We start from the raw sequence: 24,452 nt of genomic DNA, 5'->3' as shown, positions 1-24,452 counted from the left end.
AATGACCCGTGCAGATCCAGGTGTCAAAAGAATAGGCCTGCAGCAGCGCTGAGCTTGTCGTAAAAGGCGACTAAATAGTGTTCAGAATCCTAGCCGGGGACTAGGGCGCTCTGCCCACGAAGCAACTGGGTTGTGTGCCCCAGGTGGTGGAATGAGGTACACATGGCGTGTTACATGCTGGGGTTGTCAGACTATAATACGGAAAACCTGACCGCAAAGTTGCCACGTTTCTCGCACGTTAAGGAGCCCTGCCGTGTTATTCGATTGGAGTAGAAATCTTAGCGCTCCGCCACAGGAGGCTTAATTGCCCGACCCTACCCGTCCCCCCTATCATCTTGTGGAAATCAAAATTTGTCGACCCTATTATCCTTGTGTCCCATGCCATTTTTTTTCATGTTCATTTTATCATCCATTTCATGTTAATCGTCTGAATATAGCTGAAATATTGCTGCTCGGACGTTAAATCCCAACAATCAATCATAATTTTCCAAGAGGGGACCTTATTTTGAAGGCGGCCATTTTAAAATGTTTTGTTTGTTTGTTTGTTGGGGTTTAACGTCCGAGCAGCAATATTTCAGCTATATTCAGACGATGAACATGAAATGAATGATAAAAAGGATGGGTGACAAGGATAATAGGGTCGACAAATTTTGATTGCCACTGGAAAAAGGGGGGATGGGTAAGGTCGGGCAATTTAGCCTCCTGTGGCGGATCGCAAAGGTTCCTACTCCTATCGAATACCACAGCAAGGTTCTTTAACGTGCGAGGAACGTGGCATCTTTCCCAACACTGTGCACCACTATGGTTTGCGGTCAGGTTTTCCGTATTATAGCCTGACAACCCCAGCATGTAACACGCCAGCGGTACCCCATTCCACCACCTGGGTCACACATCCCAGTTGCTCTGTGGGCAGAGCGCCTAGCCCCCGGCTAGGTTTCTGAGCACTATTTAGTCGCCTTTTACAACAAGCTTAGCGCTGCTGCAGGCCTATTGTTTTAACACCCGGACCTGCACGGGCGGGCGACTTAATTACTGAAATGATCCTGATGATAAATCCTAACATAGTCGTCTTGAGTCAAAATTGTTGGACAAGAGTAATTAAGGGAACCAAGGTTATAGCGGTAATCAAAAGAATGTAATCCAGGGACAAAGACCAGACATGGAAAACAGACATTCACAACAAAGAACATAAAGTAACTAAATTCATACATACAAAGTAACAAAAGTAAATGAGCAACTCGGACTCCACTAGAAACATGGACCAGATGCACCGGTAGGGTAAAGCGTCCTCTGCTTTTCTAGAAAGACCCGCCGAGTTGCTCATAAAAAGTCAGACCCGTCCGGGTGTCAAAAGAATAGGCCTGCAGCAGCGCTAAGCTTGTCGTAAAAGGCGACTAAATAGTGCTCAGAAACCAAGCCGGAGGCTAGGGCGCTCTGCCCACAGAGCAACTGAGATGTGTGTCCCAGGTGGTGGAATGGGGTTGTCAGGCTATAATACGGAAACCTGACCGCAAACCATAGTGGTGCACCGTGTTGGGAGAGATGCCTAGTTCCTCGCACGTTAAAGCACCCTACTGTGGTATTCTTTCGGAGTAGGAACCATAGGCTCCGCCACAGGAGGCTAAATTGCCCGACCCTACCGACCCTCCCTATTTCCAGTGGCAATCAAAATTTGTCGACCCTATTGTCCTTGTGTCCCATCCCTTTTTCATTTCATCATCAATTCATGTTCATTTTATCATCAATTTCATGTTCATCGTCTGAATATAGCTGAAATATTGCTCCTCCTGTGGCGGAGCCCTATGGTTCCTACTCCGGGAGAATACCACAGTAGGGTTCTTTAACGTGCGAGGAACGTGGCATCTTTCCCAACACGGTGCACCACTATGGTTTGCGGTCAGGTTTTCCGTATTATAGCCTGACAACCCCAGCATGTAACACGCCAGGGGTACCCCATTCCACCACCTGGGGCACACATCCCAGATGCTCTGTGGGCAGAGCGCCTAGCCCCCGGCTAGGTTTCTGAGCACTATTTAGTCGCCTTATACGACAAGCTTAGCGCTGCTGCAGGCATATTCTTTTAACACCCGGACCTGCACGGGGCGGGGCCATGTACTGTCTTTCCATCTTTGACTAATAAAAAAACATGTCGTTAGGATTCTGTCTTTCCAACTTTGACTCATAAAAAACGTGTTAGGATTATATTTTTATCGATATGCTATTTTTTTTAGTCCAATAGAAGCTGTTAAGTGTGTCTGACCAAATGTGAAACATACTGCAAAATACACAGCAAGGAGCAGTATATGTATGTTTGTATGTAGGGGTTTAACGTCCGAGCAGCAATATTTCAGCTATATTCAGACAATGAACATGAAATGGATGATAAAATGAACATGAAATGAAAAAAAAATAATGGATCACAAGGATAATAGGGTCGACAAATTTTGATTGCCACTGGAAAAAGGGGGATGGGTAAGGTCGGGCAATTTAGCCTCCTGTGGCGGAGCGCAAAGGTTCCTACTCCAATCGAATACCACAGCAGGATTCATTAACGTGCGAGGAACATGGCATCTTTCCCAACACGGTGCACCACTATGGTTTGCGGTCAGGTTTTCCGTATTATGGCCTGACAATCCCAGCATGTAACACGCCAGGGGTACCCCATTCCACCACCTGGGGCACACATCCCAGTTGCTCTGTGGGCAGAGCGCTTAGTCCCGGCTAGGTTTCTGAGCACTATTTAGTCGCCTTTTACGACAAGCTTAGCGCTGCTGCAGGCCTATTCTTTTAACACCCGGACCTGCAAGGAGCAGAAGTTGCTACATTTTCCGGATTTCTTATAATGAACATTACTGTAAATTTTCGGGAAAATGTTGTATTTACATCGTGAAAATACTTATTCTGACTGGTTTTTACTTTTTTAAATTTGTAACATCCAAGGCAAGTATTAAGATTAATTTCTGTTGTAAATGTACCGCTCCCTGGATCGTAAATGATCGTACGTTATATAATGTACAACGACCAGTGGTTCTGTTTTTTTAATGAACAATATGTAAATATTTTGGGAAAAACTACATTTAACTCGCGGCATTTCTTATTGTGCATGCTCAAAAAATAAGATGAAAACGCTTATTGTAATTTTTGCAATTAATTCTGACTCGTTTTTCATCTTTAAAATTTAAAATGTGCAAGGCAAGCATCAATTTTTGTAAATGTACGACTTCAAAGATTATAAAAACCCGTATGTTCCAGTTCTTGGGACCCGTAGAAATTGTATGCTACAATTCCTGTATCACTTTTATTAAATCAAATGGTATGGTACATGTAGCAATTTCGAAGGTTATTTCTGTAACTTTATGGAGTACTTTGGTTATAATGTCTTGTACAAACAGTACAGTAGACGGACATAAATCCATAAAATGTCTTCTTAAAAGTCATATTCCAACACATGTGTGCAGACCTAATAACGGAACCAAATGTTTTTACGTTATGTACACAATGTACTGGTTCCAGGGGTCCTAAAAAGTCGTATTTTTCTCGAAGGCATGTTTGATACCGGCTCCTGTACCTAATGTATCCAAAAAAATTGTATGTTGTCAAGTTCAGAATTTAGGGTTGTTTGTAAATATACCAAACTTCACTGATAAGACGATTTGTTTGTTGGGGTTTAACGCCCGAGCAGCAATATTTCAGCTGTATTCAGGCGATGAACATAAAGTGGATGATAAAATGAAAATGAAATAATAATGGGATGAGACAAAAGGATAGTGGGGTCGACAAATTTTAATTGCCACTGGAAATAAGGAGAGGTGGGTAAGGTCGGGCAATTTAGCATTCTGTGGCGGAGCCCTATGGTTCCTAGGGTTCTTTAACATGCGAGGAACGTGTCATCTTTCCCAACACGGTGCACCACTATGACTTGCGGTCACGTTTTCCGTATTATAGCCTGAAAACCCTACCATGTAACACACCAGGGTTACCCCATACCACCACCTGAGGCACACATTCCAGTTGGGCAGAGCGCCCTAGCCCCCGGCTAAGGTTCTGCGCACTATTAAGTTGCCTTTTAAGACAAGCTTAGCGTTGCTGCAGGCCTATTCTTCTGACACCCGGACCTGCACGGTTACTGATCAGACCAAACGGATCTGTTGTCTATGACAAGATCCGGACGCCTTTATTTTCGTTTCTTTCTAAAAATAACCCAAACGAATTCATTCTAAGCAAGGAAGACAAATATGCGACTCTGCCTGATACGTGGCGCACACAAAGGCATGATGATTAATTTGTTTGTTTGTTGGGGTTTAACGTCCGAGCAGCAATATTTCAGCTATATTCAGACAATGAACATGAAATGAAAAAAAAGGATGGGTCACAAGGATTACAGGGTCGACAAACTTTGATTGCCACTGGAAAAAGGGGGATGGGTAAGGTCGGGCAATTTAGCCTCCTGTGGCGGAGCGCAAAGGTTCCTACTCCTATCGAATACCACAGCAGGGTTATTTAACGTGCGAGGAACGTGGCATCTTTCCCAACACGGTGCACCACTATGGTTTGCGGTCAGGTTTTCCGTATTATAGCCTGACAATCCCAGCATGTAACACGCCAGGGGTACCCCATTCCACCACCTGGGGCACACAACCCTGTTGCTCTGCGGGCAGCGCGCCTAGTCCCGGCTAGGTTTCTGAGCACTACATAGTCGCCTTATACGACAAGCTTAGCGCTGCTGCAGGCCTATTCTTTTGACACCCGGAACTGCACGGGGCCATAAAAAAGATTATTTTTTTTCTATATTCTAAGAGGGTGTAGTTGATAGTTTTTTTAAGGCTCTCTTATCTAGGTTTGAAATTGACTACTTTATTGCAAAATGCTCTAAACTTAGTCAACTAGTATTTTTGTGAACATTACGGAAATCCATCAGAAAGAAATATGTTTGTCAAAATTAAAATATTTCTCAGTAAGATGATCTAAATATCGCATGCAAAACGCATTAGGAAAATTAGTATGGGCATGCATTGTAATATAAATATTGTTGAAGACGAGCTCCGTTTCACGTTAGAAAACATATTTCTGTCATTTGTTGTCGGGGACGTTCAGAGTTTAATTGAAGGGGTATTCAACATTTGTTTAAAATATTTTGGTTATCTCTGGAAGTATTTACTATCTTGTGTAAAGGTTATATCCGTTCTTTTTTGATCGCTTTACTTCCTAAAATATACAGCCTTGAAAATGTATTTGTATATGACGTTCCACTTTGCATACATTGAAATGGAGTTATCTCTCCTTGTCCAGCTGCTCCAGTTTTTCTATCATGCATGTTATTTGTTTATTATTTTCATTGTTTCTATATAATTATATTCTTGCAGAATGATATGTGTGCCAAAAAAAGGCCTTTGAAAATAATGACATTTTATTATTATCATTACACAGGAAGATGTTAAGTGTTTTAATATTTAACATTTTCACCTCACCCGTGCAGGTCCGGGTGTTAAAAGAATAGGCCTGCAGCAGCGCTTAGCTTGTCGTATAAGGCGACTAAATAGTGCTTAGAAACCTAGCCGGGGGCTAGGCGCTCTGCCCACAGAGTAACTGGGATGTGTGCCCCAGGTGGTGGAATGGGGTACCCCTGGCGTGTTACATGCTGGGGTTGTCAGGCTATAATACGGAAAACCTGACCGCTAACCATAGTGGTGCACCGTGTTGGGAAAAATGCCACGTTTCTCGCACGTTAAAGAACCCAGCTGTGGTATTCGATAGGAGTAGGAATCTTTGCGCTCCGCCACAGGAGGCTAAATTGCCCGACCTTACCCATCCCCCCTTTTTCCAGTGGCAATCAAAATTTGTCGACCCTATTATCCTTGTGACCCACCTTTATTTTTTTTTCATGTTCATTTTATCATCCATTTCATGTTCATTGTCTGAATATAGCTGAAATATTGCTGCTCGGACGTTAAACCCCAACAAACAAACATTTTCACCTTATGGTTTCAACGATGGTTGTTATAGGACGATATGTTGAGTTCGATTTTTTTTTTCGGCAGCGGCCGGAGATAAAATAAAATTTCAAAATAAACTTTGTTAAATAATGAGGGGGGAATATTGAGTCGTAATATTTTTTTTTGTCTAATAAAAGCAGGAGGTTTAGCGCCCCACTAAAAATCTAATTAGCATATGCCCAATTTATGTGTTTAATTGTTGGGTTTAACGCCCGAGGAGCTTTATTTTAGCTATATTCTGGCGATTAACATGAAATGGATCATAAAATGATAAATGGCATGGGATGGGAAACAAGAATTACGATATGCACGGGGCGATATGCAAGGTCTACAGAAGAAAGATCGTGTTGTGGCCGCTTTCGCCGACGACCCCGAGTTTCAATACTATATTTTGAAAATTTTGGATGGACCTATCTGCTTATTGGAGAATGTTGTTGATGATTGGGGTTGCAGTTTTCAGTGTGGTGCTAAAGTTGTTAAGGATTATTATTATAATAGAGTGACAAATTCACCTTATAAATAGAAACTTCTAAAACGAAAAAAGGCCATCTAAGTTGCAGCCGTAAAATTTGTCTGCGTAGAACTTAGCGCTTGTGATCGGATAACAATACCCGAGAGGTAACATCTTGACATTTTGGATAGTCTCAATGATTTTTAACTTGTGTTAATAAATCAGACAACAGTGTAATTATATGTAACAATTATATATAAGACAATTCCAATAGTTTTCTATATATACTATCAAAGTTTGAGGCCCACAACATCGTAAATAATGATTTAATCTGCATGAAATTTTGTATACTTGTTTGTCTCATGAATTATTCATTCCTTCTCTCCCAGAAATTTAAACCGAACAGGATTTGCAAAACATCATTGCAAAAATAATCTCTATGGTCCTCTATGATACCGTCCGAAATTACCAATATCGTGCGCAACGTCTTTTTTTTCCTCTTATATTTGAATTTACTCAAATTCTCAAGCCGCCATTGAATTCAGGATGTAATGTTTACCCTAGAAATCAAATTTCATTGAAATCCAACAATGTTGAAATTTTGCCGATTTTGGCGGCCATTTAGATAAAAAAAATGGCCGCTTTCTGAAATTATTTTTCCGCCTATGATATCGACAAGGCAGAAACAGCATTTTGAGTTATGTTCATACATCTAATGAGCTCCACTAATTTTATAGAATTTGTTTTTCATTTTTCCGAGTTTCGTTTTGGCGGCCATTTTGAAATCGGCAGTCATTTTGAAATTCCGGAAGTAGCATGCACAACCCCTGAGCATGTTTGATATTTGAGCCACGTTTGGTATGAATCGAATAAACGGTCCCGGAGTAATCCTTAGGACATCTTTACGGTACGAGGACACGATTAATTTCGTAGTGCGTTTCAACAGACCCATCTTGACATATAAAAAAATGACCACCCCTTCAAACTCATTCAAACTTCACTAATATGGAAACATGTATAAAAGCAGATTTCTATAAGAGTGCCAGAAAAATTCACCATCATTTTTTATTTTTAGCAAATTTGATTCGGTGAGCCCGTAGACATGAAAGAGTAATCAAGGGAAGCAAGGTTATAGTGGTAATCAAAAGAATGTAATCCAGGGACAAAGACCAGACATGGAAAACAGACATACACAACAAAGAACATAAAGTAACTACAATCATACATACAAAGTAACAAAAGCAAATGAGCAATATGAAAAGTGACCACTGCCAAATTCATTGTGATCTCGTACCTATCAGAGCGGCTTATTTTGAAACTCAAGTAAAGGCTTCATCTGTGGAAAGCCTATTCATTTTCTAAGTCAAACTGCAAAGTTTTACAGAGATTCGTTGAAAAATAAACGATTTATTGCAAATTTTATATTAATGGTTTATGTCGCGACTTTATCTTTTGCGCCCCGTGCAAGTCCGGGTGTTCAAAGAATAGGTCTGCAGCAGCGCTAAGCTTGTCGTAAAAGGCGACTAAACAGTGCTCAGAACCCTAGCCGGGGGCTAGGGCGCTCTGCCCACAGAGCAAATGGGATGTGTACCCCTGGCGTGTTACATGCTTGGGTTGTCGGGGTATATTACGGAAAACCTGACCGCAAACTATAGTGGTGCACCGTGTTGGGAAAGATGCCACGTTCCTCGCACGTTAAAGAACCCTACTGTGGTATTCTGCCGGAGTAGGAACCATAGGGCTTCGGCACAGGAGACTAAATTGCCCGACCCTACCCACCTCTCCCTATTTCTAGTGGCAATCAAAAATTGTTGACCCCATTGTCCTTGTGTCCCATCCCTTTTTCATTTCATCTTCATTTCATGTTCATTTGATCATCAATTTCATGGTCATTGTCTGAATATAGCTGATATATTGCTGCTCGGACGTTAAACTTTTTACAGATTGGGTGAAAAAGTGTCCTCTAAATAGCTTCAATTCAAATATTTGACAGATTTTCTCATTTTGATTCTTGAAGGGGAGTTTGTTTGTTTGTTGGGGTTTAACGTCCGAGCAGCAATATTTAAGCTATATTCAGACGATGAACATGAAATGGATGATTAAATGAACATGAAATGAAAAAAAAAGGATGGGACACAAGGATTACAGGGTCGACAAATTTTGGTTTCCACTGGAAATAGGGGGGATGGGTAAGGTCGGGCAATTTAGCCTCCTGTGGCGGAGCGCAAATGTTCCTACTCCTATCGAATACCACAGCAGGGTTCTTTAACGTGCGAGGAACGTGGCATCTTTCCCAACACGGTGCACCACTATGGTTTGCGGTCAGGTTTTCCGTATTATAGCCCGACAACCCCAGCATGTAACACGCCAGGGGTACCCCATTCCACCACCTGGGGCACGCATCCCAGTTGCTCTGTGGGCAGAGCGCCTAGTCCCGGCGCCCCGTGCAGATCCGGGCGTTAAAAGAATAGGCCTGTAGCAGCGCTAAGCTTGTCGTAAAAGGCGACTAAATAGTGCTCAGAAACCTAGCCGGGGGCCAGGCGCTCTGCCCACAGAGCAACTGGGATGTGTGTCCCAGGTGGTGGAATGGGGTACCCCTGGCGTGTTACATGCTGGGGTTGTCAGGCTATAATACGGAAAACCTGACCGCAAACCATAGTGGTGCACCGTGTTGGGAAAGATGCCACGTTCCTCGCACGTTAAAGAACCCTGCTTTGGTATTCGATAGGAGTAGGAACCTTTGCGCTCCGCCACAGGAGGCTAAATTGCCCGACCTTGCCCACCCCCCTTTTTCCAGTGGCAGTCAAAGTTTGTCGACCGTGTTGTCCTTGTGTTGTTGTTTGTTTGTTTGTTGGGGTTTAACGTCCGAGCAGCAATATTTCAGCTATATTCAGACGATGAACATGAAATGGATGATAAAATGTACTGAGTTGATGCTTATGCACTTGGTATCTTGCAAGTTCCCATATTGGGTTTGATTGATTGTTGGGGTTGAACGCCCGAGCAGTAGTATTTCAGCTTTATTCAGGCACGGGGCTGGTTATAAGAGAGGTTACTCATTGAAACACATGTTTAGCATATTAAAATTCGCAAAATATGTGCTTGCTGCTTTTTGTATTAAAATCAAACAGCAACTCATACTCCTATTTATAGGGTTTTACGCGTGTTTTATAGCGTTATCAAGGTTTTAGGATTCTCATTTCATTTTCTTTGGTATCTTCATTTCTCCTTTCTATTATAACTTCCATTTTCTAATTCACATAATAAGATTTTCGAGTGCTCTAAAGCATCTAATCAACGAAAGATACCATCTGCCTAGCTCCGTGTATAGAAAGACTTAAGTACATTCTTTATATATGTCTGTCGGATTAATATAAAAGATAGCTTAGATACACTTACGGTGGTACTTTCCATAACAGTGGTTTATAAGCGTATTGTTATGAATTTGCTAATTAGGGCAGGGAAATCAAGCGTCTCGTGATTACTTCTTCTATAAGTGATAATAAAAGAACACAATAACTTTTGAATATATACTCCTTTTTCATTTAAGAAGATACAAAATCTATTTTTTGGTTTACAATTTTACCCCCTTTTTCCCCCAATATGGGAGCCCCGTGCAGGTCCGGGTGTCACAAGAATAGACCTGCAGCAGCGCTAAGCTTGTCGTAAAAGGTGACTAAATATTGCTTAGGAACCTAGCCGGGGGCTAGGCGGTCTGCCCACAGAGCAACTGTGGTGTTTGCCTCGTGTGGTGGAATAGGATACCCCTGGCGTATTACATGCTGGGGTTGTCAGGCTATAATACGGAAAACCTGACCGCTAATTATAGTGGTGCACCGCATTGGGAAAGATGCCACGTTCCTCGCACGTTAAAGAACCCTGCTGTGGTATTCGATAGGAGTAGGAACCTTTGCGCTCCGCCACAGGAGGCTAAATTGCCAGACCTTACCCGTCCCTCCCTTTTTCTAATGGCAATCAAAATTTGTCGACCCTATTATCCTTGTGTCCCATCCCTTTCATGTTCGTCGTCTGAATGTAGCTGAAATATTGCTGTTCGGACGTTAAACCCCAACAAACAAACTTATTTTGAACGTAGTGAGAACATGCTTATCAAGTTAAGTTATGAGATAAGTACCGGATAAACTTTACCCAGACGTACTTCATACATTATTAGATTTTGTTGGATAATAAAGAACATCGAAAGTGCGTTGATAAGTACATCAAGCGTACTTGTAGTACTTCTTTAGACTTTTCGACGTTGTGATCATATCATTGAATAAAAGTATATGTTTGAATCAAGTACAAGGTATGAAAATATAAAACAAGAAAACATCAACGTTTAATATGTTTTAATCAAGTACAAAAAATACAAATACAACAAAAAAAAAAGAAAAGAAAAGAAACGAAAAAACACAACGTGGAATATTTTTCTCTTCTCTGGTTTATTGAAACTTGAGGATTTTTTACTTCTGTATGTGAATTATTTCAACCTTTATTTCAGTTAAAAATATTTTTAATAAGTGTTTTCAAAATAAAGTTATATTCAAAAGCAATCTTCTTTTTTCAGCAAGACCAAAAAAGAAGTGTGTAAAATTCACAAAGTATACCTCTACTACCCAAATATTTTTATGCTGACTTGGGTTGCTGAAGCTTAAACATTTAAAAGCTCATCGCCCGGTGCAAGTCCGGGTGTCGAAAGAATAGGCCTGCAGTAGCGCTAAGCTTGTCGTAAAAGGCGACTAAATAATGCTCAGCAATCTTGCCGGGGGCTAGGCCCTCTGCCCACAGAGCAACTGGGATGTGTGCCCCAGGTGGTGGAATGGGGTACCCCTGGCGTGTAACATGCTGGGGTTGTCAGGCTATAATACGGAAAATCTGACCGCAAACCATAGTGGTGCACCATTTTGGAAAAGAGGCCATGTTCCTCGAACGTTACAGAACCCTGCTGTGGTATTCGATAGGAGTAGGAAGCTTTGCTGCGCTCCGCCACAGAAGGCTAAATTGCCCGACCTTACCCATCCCTCCACTTCTTCTAGTGGCAATAACAATTTGTCTACCTTATTATCCTTGTATCCAATCCCATTTTTCATTTCATATTCAAGGCCTGCAGCAGCGCTAAGCTTGTCGTAAAAGGCGACTAAATAGTGCTCAGAAACCTAGCCGGGGGCTAGGCGCTCTGCCCACAGAGCAACTGGGATGTGTGCCCCAGGTGGTGGAATGGGGTACCCTTGGCGTGTTACATGCTGGGGTTGTCAGGCTATAATACGGAAAACCTGACCGCAAACCATAGTGGTGCACCGTGTTGGGAAAAATGCCACGTTCCTCGCACGTTGAAGAACCATGCTGTGGTATTCGATAGGACTAGGAACCTTTGCGCTCCGCCACAGGAGGCTAAATTGCCCGACCTTACCCATCCCCCCTTTTTCCAGTGGCAATCAAAATTTGTCGACCCTATTGTCCTTGTGTCCCATCCTTTTTTTTTTCATTTCATGTTCATCGTCTGAATATAGCTGAAATATTGCTGCTCGGACGTTAAACCCCAACAAACAAACAAACAACAACACAAGGACAACACGGTCGACAAACTTTGACTGCCACTGGAAAAAGTGGGGTGGGCAAGGTCGGGCAATTTAGCCTCCTGTGGCGGAGCGCAAAGGTTCCTACTCCTATCGAATACCAAAGCAGGGTTCTTTAACGTGCGAGGAACGTGGCATCTTTCCCAACACGGTGCACCACTATGGTTTGCGGTCAGGTTTTCCGTATTATAGCCTGACAATCCCAGCATGTAACACGCCAGGGGTACCCCATTCCACCACCTGGGGCACACATCCCAGTTGCTCTGTGGGCAGAGCGCCTAACCCCCGGCTAGGTTTCTGAGCACTATTTAGTCGCCTTTTACGGCAAGCTTAGCGCTGCTGCAGGCCTGTTCTTTTTACACCAGGACCTGCACGGGGCTCAAGGTCATTTAGAGATCCTAAATGAGTATACACATTTTCAATAGTCCCGTGCAGGTCCGGGTGTTAAAAGAATAGGCCTGCAGCAGCGCTTGTCGTATAAGGCGACTAAATAGTGAACCTTTGCGCTCCGCCACAGGAGGCTAAGTTGCCCTACCTTACCCATCCCCCCTTTTTCCAGTGGCAATCAAAATTTGTCGACCCTATTATCCTTGTGACCCATCCTTTTTTTTTCTTCATTTCATGTTCATTTGATCATCCATTTCATGTTCATTGTCTGAATATAGCTGAAATATTGCTGCTCGGACGTTAAATCCAAAAAAAAAAAACACAAAAAAAAAACATTTTCAATATGGATTCACTCACACCGGAAATTGAAAGCCTACCTCAATTGTAAAAAAAAATGTCATATATTAAATGTGCTAGGTATATTATGCTCATGTCGAAGAATGTACATGTGTATAGCCCAAAGATGACACCCTTTTGAAATTAATATCGTCTAATGGTAAGACCTCCAAGTGCCAAATATGGTTTGAATAATAAATACCATGAACAGACACGAATCCGTGTTAAAAAAAACCCAACTTATTTAGACCATTACGTCGAGGTCATGGAGGTTATTAACATTTGCGAATCATCGACTCTTGGTAATACACCCATGTTCCAAATATGGTTTGCCTTTACAAAAGAACATAAAAGTTGTGGCTCGCACGTTAAAAACCCTACTGTGGTATTCTCCCGAAGTAGGAACCATAGGGCTCCGCCACAGGAGGCTAAATTGCCCGACCCTACCCACCTCTCCCTATTTCCAGTAACAATCAAAATATGTCGACCCCATTGTCCTTGTGTCCCATCCCTTTTTCATTTCATCATCATTTCATGTTCATCGTCTGAATATATCTGAAATATTGCTGATCGGACGTTAAACCCCAACAAACAAAACAATCTATTTTACAGCTGCAACCCAAGTATAGTAATTTTGCATTGAGATTTCAGCTAGATTAGGAAATGGTAAATAGAACAATCTCGGTAATTAAACGTGATCAACGAATAAAAATGGGTGAAAGAACAAATATCCCGCGCAAGGCGGTTAATGGTTAACCTATGATTTTGCCAAAGAACGTGTATATTCTGTTTAGCCAGAGCATTTAAAGCAACAAGAATGACAAATTCCATATGCAAGTCTTCAATGTCATTTATTTTCCTGAGTAATTAGACAAATGTTTTATTGAAACCATAAAGTACTTGCACTTAACAACTTTGTTTTCCGTTCAGACATACTTGATAATACTTCATTTTAGATGATCGAATTCTGTTAGATTGATAATAATTGGGATAGGCAACTTAGCACTCTCATTCAAAGTATTAAGAGATCCGACGTACCTCTCGTAATTAATTGCTATTTCTCTATAAACATCCTTCAATCGATGATATGTCTTTTCCGAGAAAGCAGTTTATAAAATAGTTGTATTCTGTTTGGAGTGTACGGTACTTTTTTTCACATCGAAGAATTTCGTCAAAAGAGTATAATATTTTTACTTAAGGAGATAGACCTTAGGATAAGGGAAACAACTCTTAAAATCATTGATATGTTTGTATCGAGTTCAGTTCACCAAAACCTAGCAAGCTTTCATTTGAGACAGAATGAAATCAATCCAAGTTACTTTGATGTTTACATGAGATTGATGTAAATGCTGAATACAAACATTCCAAAGATTTTTAGGAGTTGTGTCCCTTACCCTAGGTCTACCTCCTTAAACTTGAAACAAGTACGTATTTGTATGCGTTTTGGTTTTTATGTCCAAATCTCATATATTGTTTTAACAAAAAAAAATTAACACATACAACCTTAAGATATCTAGTAATATATACTAAATATTTGTAGAGACCCCATTTGGTAAATTGATGTTTTACACATACACAGTTAACGGAATGTACAATACCAGAACAAACCTAAATCTAACAAAATGCAATATTCCTTGTGTTTTCCGATTAACAAATTATTGAAGGAAATTTTAAAATTTGGTTGGTTCGATGTGAATAGTGTAGCCCCGTGCAGGTCAGGGTGTCAAAAGAATAAGCCTCCTTCAGCGCTAACCTTGTCGTAAGAAGCGACTAAACAGTGCTCAGAAACCTAGCCGGGGGCTATGGCGCTCCGCCCACAGAGCAACTGGGATATGTGCCCCAGGTGGAGGAAAGGGATACCCCTTGCGTGTTACATGCTGGGGTCGTCAGGCTATAATACGGAAACACTGACCGCAAACCATAGTGGTGCACCGTGTCGGGAAAGATTCCACGTTCCTCGTACGTTAAAGAACCCTACTGTTGTATTCGATAAGAGTAGGAACCACAGGAGGCTAAATTTCCCCACCCTACCCAACCCATGGCAATCTAAATTTTATCGACCGTGTTGCCTTTATGTCCCATCCCTTTTTCATTTCATCATCATCATCATTTCATGTTTATTTCATCATCAATTTCATGTTCATCGCCTGAATATAGCTGAAATATTTCCGCTCGGTCGTCAACCCCAACAATCAATCAATCATGAATAGTTTAACGTTGACAAAAGCACGAAATCAATATTCAAATTTAATTATTTATTTTCTTGATGCAGCAACATACTTACTACAGCAATGTTTTGAAATAAATTTAACGAGTGCGCGAAACTTTTTTTCCACACGAGTTAAATCTTAATGCGCTCTTAGCACGTGTGCTCATATTTTTGTTATTCACGACAACCAGTTGATTATCTTATTTTTTATGAAAGTTTCCTCCATTATTCGTTGCTATATTCAACATAAATTTGAAATTTTGTGAACACAGGATTGATATTCGTGATGTTCATTTTATCATCCATTTCATGTTTATTGTCTGAATATAGCTGAAATATTGCTGCTCGGACGTTAAACCCCAACAAACAAACAAATAATCAACCGTAGAACAAGGCTTCTTGCTTTTACTCAACTATATCTATGGTCTCTCAGTAACATCGCTCTTGACAAAGAAGTTTGTCTCAGGGAGTTTAGAACGGACTTTGATATGATTGATTGATTATTGGGGTTTAACGCCCGAGCAGCAATAGTTCAGCTATATTCAGGCGATGCATATGAAATGGATGATAAAATGAACATGAAATAATGATGAAATGAAAAATGGGATGGGACACAAGAGCAATGGGGTCGACAAATTTTGATTGCCACTGGAAATAGGGAGAGGTGGGTAGGGTCGGGCAATTAAGCCTCCTATGGTTCCTACTACGGGAGAATACCACAGTAGGGTTCTTTATAACATAACGTGCGAGGAACGTGGAATCTTTCTCAAACGAGGCACCACAGGAACCTAAATTGCCTGACATCTTTCCCCACACGGTGCACCACTATGGGTTGCGGTCGGGTTTTCCGTATTATAGCCTGACAACCCCAGCATGTAACACCAGGGGTATCCCATTCCACCACCTGGGGCACACAACCTAGTTGCTCTGTGCGCAGAGCCTCTAGCCCCCGGCTAGAGTTCTGAGCACTATCTGATAGCCTTTTACGACATGATTGATTGTTGAGGTTTAACGCCCGAGCAGCAACATTTCAGCTATATTCAGGCGATGAACATGAAAGGAATGATAAAATGACCATGAAACGATGGTGATAAAATGAAAAAAGGGATGGGACACAAGGATTAGAGGGTCGACAAAATTTGATTGCCACTAGAAAAAGGAGGGATGTGTAGGGTCGGACAATTTAACCTACTGTAGCGGAGCGCAAAGATTCCTACTTCTATCGAATACCACAGCAGGGTTCTTCAACGTGCAAGGAACGTGGCATCTTTCCCAACACGGTGCACCACTATGGTTTGCGGTCAGGTTTTCCGTATTATAGCCTGACAACCCCAGCATGCAACACGCCAGGGGTACCCCATTCCACCATCTGGGGCACACATCCCAGTTGCTCTGTGGGCAGAGCGCCTAGCTCCCGGCTAGGTTTCTGAGCACTATTTAGTCGCCTTATACGACAAGCTTAGCGCTGTTGCAGGCCTTTTCTTTTATCACCCGGGCCTGCACGGGGCGCTGCTCGGTCGTTAAACCCCAACAATCAATCAACAAATATATTCGACCTTTTATGGTTTCAGAGAGTTGCATCTCAAATAAATCGGTTTCTTCCTTTAGTAGTATAGAAGTACATAATTACAATCCACGAGTTCAATATGACGACCTTAAAAGTCAAGTAGTGGTGATTATAATCTTCTAGCAACATAACTCTGTTCCAGAAGCATAATTATAAGAAGTAAAAAAAGTTCCGTGTAGTTTCTCACAAACTAGCTAAATTGACTTTACAAGTAGATAATAGGACGCTCATGAGTTTCATCAATATCTAAACACATGTAACTTAATTGTAAATATGAGCTAACTACGTTCAGTATCAATAAGATCTGATTACGAATTTTAGGATCCACTTCAGTGGACTAAGGGTGCGGTCAGATCGCAAGTTCGATTCCCGGCCGGGTCGCACCAAAGATTTTCAAATTCGTAATCACTGCTACATCACCAATCCGGCCCCGTGCAGGTCCGGGTGTTAAAAGAATAGGCCTGCAGCAGCGCTAAGCTTGTCGTAAAAAGCGACTTAATAGTGCTAACAACCCTAGCCGGGGGCTAGGGCGCTCTGCCCACAGGGGAACTGGGATGTGGTTGGCTGGTTTGAAGAATTGTGTGTCAGAGTTTTGTGGTAGTTGCTTTTGTTAGATAGTACAATGAAGATCCGGCTCAGCGTGTCGGATTAGTAAAAAGCAGGGTTTATCCGGTAAGTAATCGATCTCGTCCTGAAATGCATTAACAAAAAATATGCCACAAGACTCTCAACCATAATCAATCAATACAAGTACGATTTTCGTTCTGTAACGATAATTGTTTTGTATAACAGTTACTGAAAGCACACTATTCACAATATTCTGCCCAAACAAATTTAGTTCCTCTTTGATTATTTTCTAATCCTATTTCATGTATGAATAGAACCACAAGCTTTATATTTGGTTTCCCATCAAAGTAATTAGTTATAGCTTGACATCGTTCGTTGTTTATTAATGAAAAATTCTGTCGCATGTTTTTATTGCCTTATATGCTTTGATCCTTTTCTAAGAAACCTTGTTTTTATTAATTAGTTTTTTATGTTATGTTTTGGTTCCGTTGTCAACAGAAAAGTAAATGGAATCATCTTAGTAATTCTTTTAAGCAGTAGGTGTAAGTTTGTATAACTAGAATGTGTGAAAGAAATATGTTCTGATATATATTTATTGAATAATTTTTAAGAAAATGATTGAAGGCGACTCTAGTTAGATAGGTTGAATACCATTTAAAATGGAAATAGTACTCATAAACTATCATCTTTATATTTCCATGTCTTTTGACTAAAGTATAAGGTACTTGTGTTCATGTCCATATCTACTAATATGAGGATATGATATTAATGTATTCCCAATATTAATCAAATATCTCAGTGGGTAAAATTAATTTTGTTTGTTTGTTTGTTTGGGTTTAACGTCCGAGCATCAATATTTCAGCTATATTCAGACGATGAACATGAAATAATGATGAAATGAAAGAGGGATGGGACACAAGGACAATGGGGTCGACAAATTTTGATTGCCACTGGAAATAGGGAGAGGTGGGTAGGGTCGGGCAATTTAGCCTCCTGTGGCGGAGCCCTACGGTTCCTACTCCGGGAGAATACCACAGTAGGGTTCTTTAACGTGCGAGAAACGTGTCATCTTTCCCAAAACGGTGCACCACTATGGTTTGCTGTCAGGTTTTCGTATTATAGCCTGACAACCCCAGCATGTAACACGCCAGGGGTACCCCATTCAACCACCTGGGGCACACATCCCAGTTGCTCTGTGGGCAGAGCGCCCTAGCCCCCCCCCCCCCCCGGCTACGGTTCTGAGCACTATTTAGTCGCCTGTTACGACAAGCTTAGCGCTGCTACAGGCCTATTCTTTTAATACCCGGACCTGCACGGGGCGACCCCATTGTCCTTGTGTCCCGTCTTATTTTTCATTTCTCCCCGTGCAGGTCCGGGTGTTAAAAGAATAGGCCTGCAGCAGCGCTAAGCTTGTCGTAAAAGGCGACTAAATAGTGCTCAGAAACCTAGCCGGCGGCTAGGCGCTCTGCCCACAGAGCAACTGGGATGTGTGCCCCAGGTGGTGGAATGGGGTACCCCTGGCGTGTTACATGCTGGGGTTGTCAGGCTATAATACGGAAAACCTGACCGCAAACCATAGTGGTGCACCGTGTTGGGAAAGATGCCACGTTCCTCGCACGTTAAAGAACCCTGCTGTGGTATTCGATAGGAGTAGGAACCTTTGCGCTCCGCCACAGGAGGCTAAATTGCCCGACCTTACCCATCCCCCTTTTTCCAGTGGCAATCAAAATTTGTCGACCCTATTATCCTTGTGACCCATCCTTTTTTTTTTCATTTCATGTTCATTTTATCATCCATTTCATGTTCATTATCTGAATATAGCTGAAATATTGCTGCTCGGACGTTAAACCCCAACAAACAATATTTTTCATTTCATCATCATTTCATGTTCATTTTATCATCCACTTCATGTTCATCGCCTGAATATAGCTGAAATATGGCTGCTCGGGCGTTAAAACCCAACAAAACATGTACGGGGGTAATGTAGTAAAGAACAGTCTGACCGTCATTTCGTTGTTGACGAAAATGGAGACAGCCTCTTTTCATTGAAGGATTTGAACACCATTGAAAATGGACGGGTGTAAAGCAAGCTGTCATTTCCAACTATTAGATCATGAGTTAATGATTTCCGTGTATTATATATCTTATCGAAAATTTTTATAGTTTCTATCATTTTCATGTCAATCCCAAATTTTGGTCCAATAAGAAATGAACCTGGTCAACAAAATAATTCCCTTAAACCTACACGAACAGTTGCACTTAGTCATATCACTTTCGAATTACTGAGTTTCATGTGCGTGGCCGTCAGAAGAGTCGTTAATAACTTATAGTCAAAACTGTATCCGACAAACATCTCATATTTAACCATCTTTTGAGTGTATTTGGATTATATAGTTGTAAATAAAAAAAATCGAGTCTTCTTAAGGAATGTATATCCAATATTAATGTCGTCATTTCATGGTTACTTTACATGTCAATAACCTACCATATCGAAGAAACTTGCTGAAAAAAATTCTTGACCGTTAACCTTCAACTAAACATGCTTAAAAAAACTTGAACAAGCTTTCATTAGATGTTTGTAAATCAACATCTGTATATGTTTTAAAACCGAGAACAGCAATATAATGCAAACTGGAAATACTATAAAGATGGCTCCAAATCGGAATGTTTTGACTAGGGTACGGATGAATTATTCGTCTCGAAATAGATCGTCTTCGTACGAATAATCTATTGTATGTGTAACAAACATATCCTGTCTATTGATGTATATATTTCACCAAGCTCCACAGCAGACTGGCTTTCGAACTTCTCTGACATTATTCAAGTCAGACGTCGTATGATAATCGGATAACGTCGCTTAAAATCATACCTTTTTCCGACTTCGCAAGATTCTTGCATTTTCTGAAAGGGCTGACTGCAGCGCCAAGAGTGAATTTCAAACTTCAGACGCTGTTTTATAAGGTCTCACCGATTACATATCATGTCATTGGAATTTGAATAGTTGTTGATTTTGCCTACCTGTTCTTCTTAACATTTTTTCCATCGAAACTGATAAATCTCGGCGAGACAAAAATACCGAAACGTGAAAAAAGAAAGAAAACTGAAATATACAAAAAATACCTTACATAAACGTGGAAACAGAAAAAAAAGAGAATATTTACATTTACAGTGTAGAGATTGATTGTTAGGGTTTAACGCCCGAGCAGCAATATTTCAGCTATATTCAGGCGATGAACATAAAAACCTAAGAAATACAATTATATATGAAAACGGAAAACAAGGGAAAATAACACCTTATTGAAAACATTTCAGGATTTGCATTACGACCTCACACAAAAACCAGGAATGACATCAGGTGCCCCGGAAGAGTATGCATGACGTACACTATTGTTTCTTGTTTGTTGGGGTTTAACGTCCGAGCAGCAATATTTCAGCTATATTCAGACGATGAACATGAAATTGATTATAAAATGAACATGAAATGATGATGAAATGAAAAATGGGATGGGACACAAGGATAATGGGTCGACAAATTTTGATTGCCACTGGAAATTGGGAGAGATGGTAAGGGTCGGGCAATTTAGCCTCCTGTGGCGGAGCCCTATGGTTCCTACTCCGGAAGAATACCACAATAGGGTTCTTTAATGCGTGAGGAACGTGTCATCTTTCCCAACACGGTGCATCACTATGGTTTGCGGTCAGGGTTTCCGTATTATAGCCTGACAACCCCAGCATGTAACACACCAGGGGTACCCCATTCCACCACCTGGGGCACACAACCTAGTTGCTCTGTGGGCAGAGCGCCCTAGCCCCCGGCTAAGGTTCTGAGCACTATTTAGTCGCCTTTTACGACAAGCTTAGCGCTGCTGCAGGCCTATTCTTTTGACACCCGGACCTGCACGAGGCATGACCTACACTAATGCAGGTCATTGACACACCTTGTAAAGGCGGGGTCATAAGAAGATATTTTGAATAAAATCATTTATGTATGTTTTTTTATTTTTTTTTGTATTGACTATATTTAATTGTAAGTAAATAATGACCCCATATGTCCTTCACGGAAAATACACCCATAGGATTTGTTAATTGTAATATCGTTTTGGCAGTCGGGTTTTTATTATCTTTGATATTTAATTCATATAATATAACTCTTCTGGATTAATATAATCATAACAAATATATAATTCCTTAAACTTCCACTAAGCTGAAATATCATCTTTAAATCACAAGGTAAAGTTTTCAGGAAAATGGATTGCCAATAATGAATAAAAAGACAGAAAACCTTAAAAATAAAACAAAATCATTAAAAATCTGTAGTGCTAAACTAGAAGCCCTGGATTATAAAAATCTATTACGTTTAATCATTTCTTCACCTTATAAATATTTGATAATAATTAAGCAATTGAAATTTTTCCTATCTGAAAAGGTTCGGACGATATATGCAAAACAAAAATTCAAAAATTGCTGTTTTTACATATTACTGATGATAGGAACTCTCCTAACAACGATTCATTAAACGTTTTATAGTACAAACAATATTCTGACTAAGATGAGAGTTTAGCTGAATTAAACGAACTGATACAAAATCTAGGCAAAATCCGTAAGGCTGTATCAAGGGAAAATCCGAAAAGATTTTGGTGGAGTCCGTGTTTCTCATTTACTTTTGTTACTTTGTATTGTTTTGTTTACTTTATGTTCTTTGTTGTGTTTTTCATGTCTGGTCTTTGTCCCTGGATTACATTCTTTTGATTTCCGCTTGAATCTTGGTTCCCTTGATTTCTCTGAAACAGATGTAATGGTCCTAACTTAATACAGGCATTATCGTTAGAAACGTTGGGTTGGAATAAGGCTTTTAAAAATAAAATAACCTCATGAACCGATTATACAGTTTAATGGATATGCTTATACATAAACAAAATGGCAGCTGCTGTAGTATTAAATTTATTAACTCGATACAGACATTTAATATCCGCCAGAAGTAAGAAATGATATTTTGTGAATAAATCAAACATTCATTGATTCTATCACGTAAAATTGGCGTTTGTATTGTTCTAACCTACGCACCATGTCGAAATAAAACTCTGCAATACAATACAAGTACACTTCCGTCAGTATGAACTACATAATTATCTTTTTATAGTTTGACAGTGTACAATACTTGAATCTCTCGAGGAAAGAGACAGAAAGATTTACAGGAACAAAAACGACCTCAATCCACCTAATGATATATATCAATTTTTGACGAATTGTATGAACTAGACAAACATATCCATATCTTTGTCACATCTGGTAAACAGTTTATCTAGATATTGGATCACAAATACCATTAGTGTTAAGATAAATGCATCTTTAATAGAAATCATTACCTAAAACAATTCTCCTATAGGAAGAGTTACAGGCTTGTCAGTGCATCATCCCTTTTCGTAATCGTATCCATTTTTTTTTTTGCTGTAAAGTGTATTATCAGATACAATCGTACTGTTTTCGATATGTCCATTATGCGCCATGTTATTGGCAGGATCATTACAGTTATGATAACAGTTAAAGGACAAACGGATGTGAACGTTTGTTTGTTGTTTGTTTGTTGGGGTTTAACGTCCGAGCAGCAATATTTCAGCTATATTCAGACAATGAACATGAAATGAAAAAAAAAGGATGGGTCACAAGGATAATAGGGTCGACAAACTTTGATTGCCACTGGAAAAAGGGAGGATGGGCGAGGTCGGGCAATTTAGCCTCCTGTGGCGGAGCGCAAAGGTTCCTACTCCTATCGAATACCACAGCAGGGTTCTTTAACGTGCGAGGAACGTGGCATCTTTCCCAACACGGTGCACCACTATGGTTTGCGGTCAGGTTTTCTTTATTATAGCCTGACAACCCCAGCATGTAACACGCCAGGGGTACCCCATTCCACCACCTGGGGCACACATCCCAGTTGCTCTGTGGGCAGAGTGCCTAGCCCCCGGCTACGTTTCTGAGCACTATTTAGTCGCCTTTTACGACAAGCTTAGCGCTGCTGCAGGCCTATTCTTTTAACACCCGGACCTGCACGGGGCCGGATGTGAACGATTTCACTGCGTTCGAAATAAGAATTAAAGTATAAAGTCTCTGTAACAATCAGGCATTGGGTAAAACATGGTATAAAAACACCACCATTTGGAAAGTGTAATTTTTTATATTTGCACAATCTAATTCAATGAAAAAGACAAGTTTTCCACATTATTTTGGTAATGAAATTGTAATGTAATTTTCCCCGATTTTTACCAGGATACACTTAAATCTGAAATATTTAAGAAACAGAACATGAATTACATAGAATTAACTGCAAGCACTAAGATTTTCTGCAAACTTAAATTGCACAAATCTTGTACTGATAGGGCGATTATAGTCATTTTTTGTTGTATTCTTAGGGTCCTTTTGAGCGGTTGTTTGTCTTATAAATATTTGAATTACATATATCGCCGATTTAAACATTAATTTCAAATGGGTTTGGCCCCGTGCAGGTCCGGGTGTTAAAAGAATAGGCCTGCAGCAGCGCTAAGCCTTTCGTAAAAGGCGACTAAATATTGCTCAGAACCCTAGCCGGAGCAACTGGGATGTGTGCTCCTGGTGGTGGAATTGGGTACCCCTGGTATGTTACATGCTGGGGTTATCAGGCTATAGTACGGAAAACCTGACCGCAAACCATAGTGGTGCAGCGTGTTGGGAAAGATGCCACGTTCTTCGCACGCTAAAAACCCTACTGTGGTATTCTCCCGGAGTAGGAACCATAGGGCTCCGCCACCTCTCCCTACTTCCAGTGGCAATCGAAATTTTTCCCCCCCTTTTTCCTTGTGTCCCATCCCATTTTTCATTTCATCATCATTTCATGTTAATTTTATCATCCACTTCATGTTAATCGCCTGAATATAGCTGCAATATTGCTGCTCGGGCGTTAAACCCTAACAAACAAACAAAACAAAACTATTTCTAGTGGCTATTGAAATCCGTCAACCCTATAACCCTTGTGTCTTATCTCGTTATTCATTTCATCATTATAACATCGATTTCATGTTTATCGCCCTGATATAGCTCAAATATTTTGATGTTAAACACCAATCAATCAAAGCAAAAACTAATTTGCGACAGTTGCTGTAAATTTCAGTTGAATCGAGCTTCATACACATGAAATTCCTGTTAAGTAAAGCCCCGTGCAGGTCCGGGTGTTAAAAGAATAGGCCTGCAGCAGCGCTAAGCTTGTCGTATAAGGCGACTAAATAGTGCTTAGAAACCTAGCCGGGGGCTAGGCGCTCTGCCCACAGAGCAACTGCGATGTGTGCCCCAGGTGGTGGAATGGAGTACCCCTGTCGTGTTACATGCTGGGGTA

This window comes from Perna viridis, chromosome 8, assembly GCF_037379345.1.
Source record: "Perna viridis isolate PV_CMFRI_1.1 ecotype Kerala chromosome 8, ASM3737934v1, whole genome shotgun sequence".
Taxonomy (NCBI): Eukaryota; Metazoa; Mollusca; class Bivalvia; order Mytilida; family Mytilidae; genus Perna; species Perna viridis.
The sequence above is the reverse complement of the archived record's forward strand: the minus strand, read 5'-3'. Positions refer to the sequence as shown.